The following is an 11,895-nucleotide window of genomic DNA, read 5'->3' as shown; positions in this document are numbered from 1 at the left end:
TATTTAATCTTTAAAATAAGTCCACTTACCTTAGACTGGAATAAAACCTGAAAAACTCGGAAACCAGGAAAGAATCATGCTTCGAAAACGCAACAGCACATCTACCGAAACATCAGCTGTCTTATAAATTTCCTTACACCTTCTTCAACCGTTGGATCGGGCTCAAACTTTTACAGTACGTTCACAAGTACGTTAAATAAATTATGAAAGGTGGAGATCGGTTTTCGAAGTTATTTTAACATGCTTATGGATGAAAAACCGTAGGTATGCTGTTTCTCGCCTAAAATCTGAGCAGTTTTATTGCGAAGGCTATAAACAAAAAACTAACCGCTGGATTTGGCTGAACATTGGTTATGTTATTCAAAACATATGAATTCATATTCTGAACGGTGGAGATTGGATTCCGAACACCCGAGCGAGAGAAACAAATTTCCGAACTTCAAAAAAATGTTGATGACTCGTGCAGAATTTTGAAGAACATAAATTTCGAAAATTCTCTTGGGAGCACTTGAGATAGCAAATCTCGAAAATTTCTTGCTAGAATGAGGGGTGAAATTTTTAAAGGCTTAGGGGATATTTTATAGGTGCTGGGTGAGAATCCTACCATAAACCGATTTATTTTCCTTCCAAAATTGATAGATAATTATTCCTTAATTATCGAGATATGTATTCCATATTTATTGATATGCTTCTTTGTTGAGAAAATCTGCCTTGTATGTAATATTTCCTTCAAAATTTGATTGATATCCAGCCTTATTTCGAAATTAATACATGATTTGTACTGAATTTTGAATTTCATGTATTTATTGGCTTGGAATTTCCAATACTATGTATTATTTAATAATTTCGAATTTATTATAACTCGAAAATAAATTTTTATACATGTCTATATTTAATTAAATAATTACCTGTCAAAAAATTTGGGTTCTCACATCCCTCCTTTCTTATTTGAAGTTTCGTCCTCGAAACTTGAGTCGGGTTGACCTTCGAAAAGGTAGGGATATTCATTTCGCATTTTTTCTTCAGACTCCCGAGTAGTTTTCTTGTTCTGTGTGTTTTGAACATTGCACCTTGACGTAGGGAATGATACGTCGTCTCAGTACATGGTTCTTGGTGTCGACAATATGAATAGAGAGACATCTTCATATTTCAGCTCTTCCCCCATATTACATTTGATCATGAGCGGTTCAATTTCCATAACATGGCTTGGGTTCGAGGTGTATTTCCTTAGGTTGGACTTGCGAAATTCATTGTGGATTCTAGACTTATCTGGTGGCAATGCTATTCTATAAGCCAATGTGTCAATCTCTCCAGAATTTTGAATAGTCCTACGTGTCGAGGTTTCACTTTTTCAGGTTTACTGAATCTAATGATTTTTCATTATAAGCTTTTTCATCCAATGTGAATTTCATTAATCTCTTTTTAAGATCAGACTAACTCTTTTGCTGGTCTATGCAGCCTTGGGTCTGTCTCTGATGATGGCCACTTTTCCATTGTCTTTTGGATTATTTCTAGCCCAATTATGACTGTCTTCTCTATTCTGTCCTAGTACAGTGGTGATCGATATTTTCGTCCGTAAAAGGCTTCAAATGGAGTCATTCCAATATTTCCGTGATAACTGTTATTGTAGGAGAATTCTATCAGGTGTATATGTCCACTTCAATTACTGCTGAAGTCTATGGCACACGTCCTTATCAAACCCTCTAGTGTTTGAATCATTCTCTCTGTTTTACCATCATTTTAAGGGTGATAAGCCGTACTAAGAGTAATTTTTGTTCTCATGGCTTTTTGAAAGCTCTACCACAGACGTGACACAAATCTTGGATCTCTATCAAACATTATGATTGTAGGCACTTATGTTGCCGTATAATGTTATCCATGTATAGAGTAGCCAAATTGTCAATATTATAATTCCTTACGAGTAAAAATTACGCAGATTTTATGAGTCTATCTACGATTATATGTACCCTGTCGTGACTCTGTATTGACTTTGACAATTCTACAATGAAATCCATGGAAATATGTTCTCATTTCCATCTAGGATTCTAACAGTTGCAGTAGTCCTTCCAGTCGTTGATACTCGACTTTCACTTGTTGGCATGTTTGTCACTTAAATATAAACTCGGCAAAATCTATATTCATTCTGTTCCGCCAGATAATTTCTTTCAAATCCCTATATATCTTTTTACTGACGGTATAGATCTGGAATGTTGATTTATACGCCTCTTACATCACTTCTTATCGAAAATTATCGATGTCTGGCGCACACACAATCGTCCTCTCATCCTAGGATTCCGTCTGGATCCACTTGAAAATCTAACTACTCTATTTCCTTGGCTTGTTCTTTGAACTTCTCTAGTGTTTGTCTCGACTCTGATTAAACTTGATTGCTTTCTGAAGGCATGGTTTCACGGAGAGTGATGCTAGGGTTATCTTACCCATGTTTTTCCTACTTAAAGCATCGACAACCTTATTTGCCTTGGTAGGGTAGTTGTTTATTATCAACTCATAGTCCTTAAGTAACTCCATCCATCGTCTTTGCCTCATTTTAATTTTTTTTTTGCATGAACAAATACTCGAGGCTTGGTAGTCTGTGAATATTTCACACTTGGCATCGTAGAGATAACGTCTCTAAATTTTCAAAGCAAAGATCACTGCTGCCAACTCGAGATCGTAAGTGGCGTAGGTTTGCTCACGCGGCTTCAGTTGACTCGCCTGTCTCGCATGAGTACGCATCTGATATCTTCCTTTGATGCTTTACTGTAGATGGTAAAATCCTTGTCCTCAGTAGATAATATCAACATTGGTGTAGATGCTAGCTTCTCCTTTAATATTTGAAAACACTTTCACATCTTTCTCTTCAATTGAATTCATAGTTCTTTTGTACGAGTCTCGTCAGTGATACGACTACTGAAAAGAAGCCATCGACGAATTTCGGCTAATAGCCTGGTAATCCAAAGAAACTTCTAATTTCGGTTGCATTCTTATGTTTCGACTAGTTTAGAATTGCCTCTACTTTCTTTGGTTCCACTGATACTCCTGATTTTAATCTTACATGACCTTATTCTGAATGCTGACATTGGGGTGTCTTATGCTCTGACCTATAGCTGATGATCTCATGTCCTCAGGTCAAGCTTGGAGAAAACTGTAGCTCCTTTACGTTGATTGAAAAGATCTTTTATCATTGGAAGAATATATTTATTCTTGATTGTTATCTTATTGAGTTCTCTATAATCCATACACAATCTCATACTTCTATATTTCTTCCTTACAAATAGGACTGTAGCTCCCCAGGGGGATGCACTTGGCCAAATCTGCTTTTTGTCTAACAACTTTTGAAGTTGTTCTTTTAGCTCATTGATTTCATCTGGAGCTATTTGGTACAGTGCATTGAGATTGGTGAATCATCAAGTACCAAATTTATCTCGAAATATACTTCATAGTCTGAGATCATTCCAAGAAACATTTCTAGAAAAACGTTCAAAAACTCTCGTATTACTAGAATATCTTCCAAATTCAGCTCATCTAATTATTGAGCTCATCTAGTTCTGGCACTTTATTTACCACTATTAGGTAAATTTCTTCGCCCAATATTATGGCTTTCCAAGTCTGGGAAACAGAAAAAATGTAATTATGTTCCTTGGCATTGCCATGGTACCCGATTTCTTCTTGGTTTGGGATTCAGAGTTTGATTCTTACTCTGGAAATCTACTCTTGTACGGTTCTTAAATAACCAATTCATCCCTAGGATGGCGTCGGAATATACCGAAGTGAGTTGAATCAAGTCGGCACTAACATATGTGAATTGATACTAATTTATTCTATCTTGAAATTATCATGATTACTATCTCAAAAATTAAAACCCAGATAGAATATTGAAACTTAACTCAATATCGATCTATAGTTTATTGACTTAAATTTCGAAAATTATAACCTAGTAGTTACCTCAAATAATAATTCTTTTATTAAATCTTACTTTCATCAAGATCATGAGCCTATCACGTTCTAACACAAATGATTTCATTGAATATCATTCTCTTTGAATCATTCTTAGTACCAAAAAAAATCAAAATTTATTGTATTATACTTTCTTTGATATGCGTCAATATTTCATAACTTAATTTATTTATGTAAGGTCATAGCCTACTTGTTATCCCAAAGTAATATAAATTTCTTAACCTGGAAATATTGTCTCACAAGATATTCCAAGGTCCTACATATTTAAAGTTAGCGCTTAGCATTCTTAATAACCCAAACTTAATGCCTGCGTAGTTAACTATTGACACAAAATCAACTTCTATAGTGGAATACCCAAAACTTATAATATAATTCTTATATCAACTTCTCTCATATTAGTTTTCATAAATAACTTATCATCATCGAGTCAAATTTTTATCTTAAGTCAGAAGCTTAACTCAAGTTATCTCTGATAGATATATTCCCAAAAATATAGACAAATACGAATTGTCTCCATAATATAATTCCATAAAATTTCGACAAGTAGTTCAAAAAAATGCGTTGAAAGAGATTTTTCGAGAAAGTTTCAGAAGTAGAAAGTTTGGACATTGGCCCATGGTAGGAAGAATACGTCGAGAGGATTCCAGAACAGTTGACGGAACTAAATTCTGAGTTTCCTACGAAAAGTTATGAGTTCAATGAAACATTCCTAAAATAGCAAAAACACGATTTCGAAGGTCTAAACGAAGGAATTTCTTGTTTTCGGACCACGCCTCACGACAAAGTTGTAACATTACTCGTTGGTCATTTCGGAGGGGACTGCATCGTCGCTTTGCTAAAATCTAACCGATTTTTTTTCTCCAACTAGATTATGAACCTGGCGGCTCTGATACCACTTAAATGTCACGCCCTGTGGCCGGGGTTAGTCGACACCGGCATTGTTTTACAACCACACAATTGAAAACAACAAGCCTCGTAGTACAGTATAAACCAAAAAGCAGTTTATTACTAATAATTAACAAAAGAATCGTCTTTACAACTTAAATACCAAAATAAATTGATTAAAATATTTTAATAGTGCGGAAGCGATAAACATAAACTAAGCTTTAAAACTTTTGGAATAATTCGATATCTTCTACGATCTCCAAAATTGCTCTTGCTTTTCTTCATCCATTTGCTCTTCGTTCTTATCTGGGTGGGGAGGAAGTAAGGGGTGAGAATTTTGGGAAATACTCAGCAAGTAGGGACCGTTCGAGCATAATATATCAACATGCATAAACTTCGAAACACATGATTTGTGTACATAATTCATAACACATGCATAACATTGACAAGCACTGAGATTCGTCTACTTTCGATGGTTTACTGATATCAGTCCCTAATTTTTACTACTCTAAGGGGGCGAGGCCCTATAGCGGTTATATCCCCCATCGCGTAAGGGCAGTGTCATGGTTGGGATTCCCACCCATTTATAGTCGACTCCTCACAGTGCTCAAAAAATCGTATGACAATCAACACAAGAAATGAGTAGGAGAAGAATGTACTCGACCGTATTTTCAAAAACGAATAAGATAATATGCATATTGAGATTTAATCTTTAAAACAAGTCCACTTACCTTAGACTGAAAGAAAACCTGAAGAACTCGGAAACCAGAGAAGAATCATGCTTCAAAAGCGCAACAGCACATCTACCGAAAAATAAGCCGTCTTTTAAAATTCCTTGCACCTTCTTGAACAGTTGGATCAGGCTCAAACTTTACAGTACGTTCACAAGTACGTTAAATAAATTATGAACGGTGGAGATCGGGTTTGAAAGTCATTTTAACCTGCTTATGGACAAAAAACCGTAGGTATGCTGTTTCTCGCCTAAAATCTGAGCAGTTTTATTGCGAAGGTTATAAACAAAAAAATAACCGTTGGATTTGGCTGAAATTTGGATATGTTATTAAAAACATATGAAATCATATTATGAACGGTGGAAATCGGATTCCGAGCACCTGAGCGAGAAAAACGAATTTCTGAACTTCGAAAGAATTTTGATTACTCGTGCAAAATTTGGAGAACAAAAATTTCGAAAATTCTTGGGAGCACTTGATATAGCAAATTTTGAAAATTTCTTGCTAGAATGAGGGGTGAAATTTTTAAAGGCTTAAGGGATATTTATAGGTGCTGGGTGAGAATCTTACTATAAACCGATTGATTTTCCTTCCAAAATTGCGAGATAAATTATACCTTAATTATCGGGATATGTATTCCATATTTATTGATATGCTTCCTTGTTGAGAAAATCCGCCTTGTATATAATATTTCCTTCCAAATTTGATTGATATCCAGCCTTATTTTGAAATTAATACATGATTTGTACTGAATTTTGAATTTCATGTATTTATTGACTTGGAATTTCCAATACCATGTATTATTTAATAATTTCAAATTTATTGTAACTCGAAAATAAATTCTTATACATGTCTATATTTAATTAAATACTTACCTGCCAAAAACTTTGGGTTCTCACATCCCTCCCTCCTTATTGGAAGTTTCGTCCTCGAAACTTGAGTCGGCTTGACCTTCGAAAAGGTAGGGATATTCATTTTGCATTTTTCTTCAGACTCCCAAGTAGTTTTCTCGTTATGTGTGTTTTGACCATTGTACCTTGACGTAGGGAATGATACGTCGTCTCAGTACATGGTTCTTGGTGTCCACAATATGAATAGAGAGAAGTAAGTTGTAAGACTTGAGGGAGGTTAGAATGATTTTGATACCATTAAACTAGAGAAACTTACTTCTTCGTCAATGAATATCATTTTCCAAATCGTGTTTGTACCTTGTTTGGTCGTAACTTCGTAACCTTGGCGCAAGACACATATTTTTACGACTATATTACTTGAGCTTCGCTGGAGATCATTTAGAGCGATAAAATCTGGTTGTTCCATGCTTGCATTATTCTTAGCTATAGACGACATATGAAAAGTTCTATAGATTTTTCAGAGATAAAAGTGATCCCGACAATTTGGCTTCGTCCAAGTCTTATATTCTTGGAAAAGTAAACGAAGAGTTTATGCTCCTTATGATTAATAAACATCATTTGCTTCCTCTTAGTTTTTTTTTTTAATTTAAATTTATTATTATATGGTTTTATTACCTTTTGATAACCGAAAATGGTTCATATGGACTATAATTAACTTGATCCAAAGCGCGGTGTAATTAGCATTATCATGATTTTAATGTGTGAGTGTATACAATGATAACATATATATTATTGTTGAATAGTTAGGCATAAATTGTGTTATGCATATGTATACGTTAAACGATAAGATGTACAATGAATTAAAAAAAACCCTTAAGATTACAAATAATCTTTATCATATTTAAATATCTATACAATATATGATTTTATTAATTCATAATTAAAAGTCAACTTGTTAAAAAATTTACTACGAAATGTAAATAAATAATTTTTTTGGCGTAAAATTTAGAAAAGAAATAGGAATGCGTATTAATCTCAAATTCCATTTAAGATGGACAAATAATTTCAATAAAACCTATTAATTCAATTTGCTAACTTAAATGAACAAGGAAATGTAAATAAAAAAAATTTCGCATAAAATTTTAGGAAAGAAAGAGGAATGTGTATTAATTTTCCAAATACATTAAAGATGGACGATGAATTACAAAAAAAAATCCTTAAGATCAACAATTTAATTTGCTAACTTAAATGAACAAGGATATAATAGACTTAAATGAACAAATAAATGTAAATAAACAATTTTTTTGGAATGAAATTTAGAAAAGTAAGAGGAATGCGTATTAATTTCCAAATTCATTTAAGATGGGCGATGAATTAAAAAAAAAACCCTTAAGATAACTTATTAATTAAATTTGTTAACTTAAATGAACAAGGATAAATTAGAAAATTCACAATTAGAAGTCATATATGTATATGTTAGATTTAATCTTACACATTTTTCTCACACAACACGTCTGTGTGATACAAACAAATTTTTAGTATCACCTATCATACGAAACCCCTTAGTAGAATACATTTATCCTGGTTTCCTTTCTGTCATGACACAAAAACCTATCCTTACCAACTTCTATCATGTTACCAAGAAAATCTCATAAATGAGTAAATACCCGGGACGTTCATAATCAAAGCATATATATAGAAATTAGGCAAACTATAAATATCACTCAAAAATTTATAAGTCATTTATCAACTCATATCGTGATATTATAAAGTAAATCCGATCATTGTTCATATGACACAAATAACTATTCCGTGGAACTAAAGTACTCGATTGGTGGCATACACCAAATAGAGTGGTGATTGATGGAGACCCCCAATATCCAAGATAGTACTCAAGTCATGTATCGTTCGTATCTAATTTGATCCAATTTATACCTCATTTTGTGTTAAGGAGTGAGAAATGAGAAAGTCTGATAAGAGTCCCTCAACCAGACTACTGCTTTTAATTTTTCTTTTTTATTTTCTTTCTGTTAAAAGTAAATATTTACGGTAAAAACTAAAAATCTCAAACTATCAAAATATATTAAACTACACACTTTATAAAATTTTGTTTCCTCAATTGTGTTCTTCTTCACAAATTGAGAAACCTATTTATAGAATTTCTTTGGAAATAATCAAAAAATAAATAAATCATTACATACATCATCACACACTAATTTTCAATATTTACAACTCTTATTTTCAACATTCAATAATTTCAACTATTTATTTTCAACACTCCCCCTTGTGATGATGATCATGATACAATGATTGTTTTCATTACGTATTTTATACTGCCTCGTTAAAAACCTTACTAGAAAAAACTCATTGGGATAAAAATCATAGTAAAAGATAAAGAGTACATTCACGTAAACTCCCTCTTATATTAGCATGAACGATTCTTCACAAATTTGGTAGATTGTGCATCCCATTGTTATATATATGCTTTCAGAATATTGTCGTAGGAAGTGCCTTTGTGAAGAGATTTGATGAATTTTCACTTGACTGAATGTGCGAATATCAATATATTTATTCTTCTCAAGCTCTTGGGTGAATGCGAAGAGTTTAAGGGGAATATGTTTAGTTCTATTGCTTTCTATGTATCCCTCTTTCATTTGAGTAACACATGCAGTATTATTATCTTCATATAGTATCACATGCTTCTTGTCGAATGATAATGCGCATGATATTTGGATATGTTTGGTAATTAATTTTAGCCATACACATTCACGACTTGTTTCATGTAGTACAATAATCTCGGCGTGATTTGATGAAGTCGTTACAAGTTTTTGTTTCTCTGAACGTCAAAAAATTGCAGTACTTCCACGAGTAAATACATATTAGGTTTGGGAACATGCATTGTGTGGATCAGATAAATACCCAGCATTAGCATAACTAATTATTCTTTGATTGGTATTTTTTGAATACAAAAGTCACAAGTCTGTTGTTCTTCGTAGATAACGAAATATATGTTTAATTTTGTTCTAGTGTCTTTTTGTTGTATATGAGCTAAATCTTGCCAATAAATTTACAGCAAAAGATATATCGCGTCTTGTACAATTTGCAAGATACATAAGGGCACCAATAGTACTTAGATATGATATTTCTGGACCAAGAATAACTTCATCATCTTCACATAGACGGAATGGATCATTTTCTATATTTAAAGATCTAACAATCATTGGAGTACTTAAAAGATTTTATTTATCCATATAAACCGTTTAATGACCTTTTCTGTATACCTTGACTTGTGAACAAATATTCCACATTCTTTTTGTTCAATTTGCAAACCCAAACAATACTTTTTTTCCAAGGTCATTCATTTCAAATTCTTCCTTCAAGTACGACACAACTTCTTGAATTTCCTTATTCGTTCCAATGATGTTTAAATCATCAACATTGTAGGATCGAGTGCTTACCGATTTACCAAAAGCTATAGCTAGTGGTAATGGTGCAACTCAAATCTTTTAAACCGCACAGCAGCACAAGCACCATGGTTCGATCGCTCTACAAAGCAAGGACAATTATTGCACCCAACAATCTCCCTCCCAATAATTGCACTCCTTTCAATCAATGGGAATCGAACCCATGATCTTGGCTCTGATACCAATTGTAGGATCGAGTGCTTACCGCTTTACCAAAAGCTGTAGCTAGTGGTAATGGTGCAACTCAAATCTTTTAAACCGCACAGCAGCACAAGCACCATGGTTCAATCGCTCTACCAAGCAAGGACAATTATTGCACCCAACAAATATATACAGAAATAATTACACATCTGAATGTTGTTTTCTTAATGAAAATGCAAGGGCATATTGAATTGTTTACATATCTCTTTTTCACTAAGTGTTCACTTAGCCGATCATACTATATTTGGCTGGATTGCTTTAACTCATATAATGATCTTTGCAATTTTACAGAATAACATTATATGAGTTTTGAACTTTGTGTTTCATACATCTTAAATCCTTCAGAGATTTTCATATATATATATATATATATATATATATATATATATATATATATATATATATATATATATTTCTAAATTTTAGATACTGCCAAACTAATCAAATAACGAAACGTAATTGCATTCATAACAAGAGAATACATTACTTCATAATCAATTCCAGGTCTTTGAAAAAAATCTTGTGCAACAAGTCGAGCTTTATATCTTACTATTTCATTTTTCTCATTTCGCTTTCGAATAAAAACCCATTTGTACCCAACATGGTTTACACCTTCAGGTGTAAGGACTATAGACCCAAAAAAAATTACGTTTATTTAGCGAATCTAATTCGACCTAGATGACACTTTCCATTTTATCCAGTTCTATCGATTTTTACCTTCACCAAAAGATTTTGGTTCATGATTTTCATTATCATTTATGATGTCAAATGTCACATTGTAAGAAAATATCTCATCCATTTTCTTTTATATATTTGTGGTTCCATATATTTCCAGTGTTAATATAATTGATAGAGATTTCACGATTCTTATCAGATTGTGGTTCTGACAGAACATTTTTATCATCATGTATTTTTGCCGAATATCGTTCTCTATTTTGTTATCATTGTGTTTCTCTATGTTTCTTCTTTTTCGATAATTTTTATCCTTTGGAACCGACTGACCTTCCACGCTTCAATCGTTTTATGACATCGTGAGTGTCTTAAATTTGTTTTTTGGAATTTTAATTCGAGTTGGGTCATTTACATCATGTATATATGATTTAATTACCCTTTTTGTGTCTGCAAATTGTTATTTGATTTGCTATTCTTTGCAAGTGCACAATTTGCTGTACATCTATTTTACATTGTTTAGTTCTTGGATTCAAATGTAACAATGATGGTGTATACCATGTAATTTCCTTTTTGATATGTTTTTTGCTCCCCCAAACATTGGGAAGATTTCCTCATTAAAACGACAATCAGCAAAACGTGCTGTAAAACACGTCGCCTATAAATATCACTCGAAAATTTATAAATCATTTATCAACTCATGTCGTGATATTATAAAGTAAATCCGATCATTGTTCATATGACACAAATAACTATTCCGTGGAACTAAAGTACTCGATTGGTGGCATACACCAAATAGAGTGGTGATTGTTGGAGACCCCCAATATCCAAGATAGTACTCAAGTCATGTATCGATCGTATCTAATTTGATCCAATTTATACCTCATTTTGTGTTAAGGAGTGAGAAATGAGAAAGTCTGATAAGAGTCCCTCAACCAGACTACTGCTTTTAATTTTTCTTTTTTCTTTTTATTTTATGTTAAAAGTAAATATTTACGGTAAAAAATAAAAATATGAAACTATCAAAATATATTAAACTACACACTTTATAAAATTTTGTTTCCTCAATTGTGTTCTTCTTCACAAATTGAGAAACCTATTTATAGAATTTCTTTGGAAATAATCCAAAAATAAATA

This window comes from Primulina eburnea, chromosome 11 (assembly GCF_022965805.1).
Source record: "Primulina eburnea isolate SZY01 chromosome 11, ASM2296580v1, whole genome shotgun sequence".
Lineage (NCBI taxonomy): Eukaryota > Viridiplantae > Streptophyta > Magnoliopsida > Lamiales > Gesneriaceae > Primulina > Primulina eburnea.
Note: the sequence above shows the minus strand (reverse complement) of the source record.